Below are 3,239 nucleotides of genomic sequence, written 5' to 3' on the forward strand. Positions count from 1 at the left end.
GCTTGTCAGGTGGAAGGCTGGAAAGTTCCACCTGACCCTCTTTCCGCCGCTGTGCATGTCATTGTTTTATACCCCGGTACCCTTATTGAAAAAAAAAAAATACGCACTGTATTATACGGTATCAAACCATTAGGCGTTAGGCCTAATCTCGTTAGGCCTACTTGTAACCTCAACGAATTATTTAATTAGCAAATTTAATAAAGATTAAGAACCTTATTTTAGATTAACAAATGCCATAGGCGAATTCTTTAGTTAAATTACAACTCGATGACATTAAAAGTCTGTTTTTGAACATCATAGTTTCTTGCTGGTTTGTGAATAAATTTTAAAAAATGATAATGCACACCTCGACCAATTCACCCGAACCTCTAGTTAAGGTAGGCCATAATGTAAATTTAAATGGCTAATAACTTAGGCCTATAAAATCTTTTTTTTTTCGTAAATAGACGTATTCTTAATTATATATAATAAGGCCTATTATAAATGAAATGGAAATATATCGATTATCATCATCATCGTTGCCATCATCATTTAATTTACAGATTCAGTTCAATGATGTATCGAATCACACGAAAATCCAGGAGATACCACAAACTCCTACATTCAACTACCAGTCAGAACATCGATCTATGCCACTAGCTTCTTCCAGTGGACGATACCTTACTGGAACAAATTACAACACAACAATTTGGGATATCACATTTTAAATACTTCAAAACTCAAATTGAACTTCACTTCCGGTAGGCTTGCTACCGTAACTGTCAAACAGGGTCAGGTCAATAAAACTGTGATGTGATGCGAGTTAATTCAGATAAAGTTCAATAATGTATCGAATCATGATCATCATCATGATCATCATCATCGTCGTCGTCCTCGTCGTCATCATCATCATCATCGTGCAGAGGCAGATCCAGAATTTTTAAAACAGAGGGGGTGGGGGGAGTGGCACAACATATTCAGAATACATAAGTGAGCAGCTCTAATTTCAATATATACATTGAAATTTAAAGATTTAGTGGCGAAACTGGATCCACCACTGTGCCTATATTAAGACAGAACCACTGCCTGTGCCTGAAGCTAATACAAATAAACAATATAAACTGCAGTGTTAATATTTTACTTGCTTCTACCAGGACTTTCTATATTTAGGTTAAGTTTTTAGTTCTCAATTAAAATTCATAAAAAAATCCTTGTTATTGCATTTATACCGCTTTGCATTGACATCTAAATTTGCTGGTAATCAATTTAAGAAGTTTTTCTTAGAAAAATGTCTGTAAATCGGCAAAAACCGTAATGTTTCGATCTGCGTCTCTTTGGAAATTGATTTCATTATTTCAACATTTTTTGAATGAGTAATTTTAGCGTATTCCAAATTTTAAGATAAATCTTAATGTGAGGCACGTGCGGTGCTTTAGAAACTAGTAAATTAGTTTCTTTTTAATTTCCTTTTGACTTTATGTGATAGATTTCAAACAAGCCTAGACATATTCGTATTAAATAAATTAACAATCAGAAGTCATCCTTCTGTAGCGTTGTAGTTTGTGTTGGATAACTAAATAGCATCTTATAAATATGAATTATTTGGTAATTACAATTCGTTTGCTCTAATATCATACTGATAAAACAGACGAGATGGAGGAAATATCGATTACTATATGACCAGTAGCTGTTTAAATTAATGTCCTTCGTCCTTCAGTATAACCACGTTCTGATGACGTAGGATGATACATCATTATTTTAGTTGGTTTCGATTTTAGAAATCTACTTGACAGTAATACTAAATAGAAGCGTACACTCTAGTTTACCGCCTGAATATTTACACCATAGGCCAAATTTCTGTTATCTCATTGGGAGAGGTTGGTGTCAATGCAGACAGTCATTGAATATAATATGTAATATTATCTTCACTTCATCTAACGGCCTTGTGATGTACGCAACAAAAACCGTTATCAACCGGGTGTTTGATTTAGTGTGTACACAATATACCGAATGGATTTCGTTTTACCGAATGCATCGTTTTGAGCATGTTGTCAGATATGCTACTTCGGGGCCGTTGTCTCCAATGGCTACGACAGCTGACCAATCACAGTAGTTTCTTATGTTGACTTTTACTTTTGCACCAATCACAAGAGACGCTTAATTAGGTCAAGGGGAACGAACTTTCACCATACAAGTGAGCTTGCTTGATTGTTCAATGCTCTGAGCGCATGTTATGAACGTTACGATCAGTCTAGTTGAGCGTTCGCAAGGAAAGTATCATTCGCGTCAAACACATTTGCTTGGTGGATAATAGGCTACTTTATTGAACATTTTGGAAACTATCACGTAAGTAATTTACAATTTTACCTTATAAACGGTACTTACGTACCTGGAAATATCAATAGCGCTTGAATTAAAAACCCAGGCTGGGTAGGTTTACTATAGATGCGTTGGCTTACCATCCGTCTACCTGCTTACATGTGAGTGCTCAGTCAATCGCCAGACGAATTAATTGATTGGCCGTGGAAACTGTTTCTACTCAGAATCTTCTCTCAGTGTTACAATGCCTATATTTTAAACAGTTGGCTCAATTTATACCTTATATTTTCGTGACCTTGTCTTCATTTGTCATTGCTTTACTATTTACACTAACAACATCATTACGTCATTTCGTAGCAGTTAGTATTGTATGTACAGGCCTAAGCATACATACTGTTTTTGTTATTACTTAGAGTATTGGCCTATCTGTCACCACAGAACACAAACTTCGAAAAATATAATTAAAATCTGGTATACGATAATAAATGTGTTGATTATTGTGTGTAGCATTTCTGTTGAGTTCCCTAATCCACTCGTGATAAAACAAAGTGATCCTGTACATTTGCTTACTTGTTACAGAATGCATCAAGTAGGGCAGAGTGTTGAACCCTACTTAAACTAGTTTAAACATGAATATAGTTATAAATCTAAATCAAGAATTGATTATATTCTAAACAAGATAAATCATATTGGTGGAGTCTCAACATAATTGATATTGATGATAGCCTGTAACTTCAATTCTTAAAGGAAAATTATGATTTTATTTTTTACATTTTATAGAACATTGATTTGATAGGAGTGTCATCAATATTATAATTATTTTCATAATTATTGCCATATGTAGATGTTGAAAGCCTAAGAAAACTGAAAAAAGTTTTTGTCTTTTCATTTGTATAATTGATATGGTCAATATGATACTGATTAACCTTTAAAAGTAATCA

At 34.0% G+C, this 3,239-nt stretch overlaps 1 protein-coding gene across 1 annotated transcript in view; it reads left to right on the plus strand.

The window, feature by feature from the left end:
• The first annotated feature begins 1,857 nt into the window (after positions 1-1,857).
• Positions 1,858-3,239, plus strand: part of LOC117120359 (nuclear receptor subfamily 0 group B member 1-like) — a 34,327-nt gene continuing 32,945 nt past the window's right edge. The window contains exon 1 of the mRNA XM_033265394.1: positions 1,858-2,325. The gene's annotated coding sequence lies outside the window, so the exon portion shown is untranslated. The remainder of the gene's footprint in view (positions 2,326-3,239) is intronic.

The sequence above is a fragment of the Anneissia japonica genome, unplaced genomic scaffold (genome assembly GCF_011630105.1).
Source record: "Anneissia japonica isolate Jap-2015-1 unplaced genomic scaffold, ASM1163010v1 scaffold284953_len930413_cov181, whole genome shotgun sequence".
NCBI classification, from domain to species: Eukaryota; Metazoa; Echinodermata; class Crinoidea; order Comatulida; family Comatulidae; genus Anneissia; species Anneissia japonica.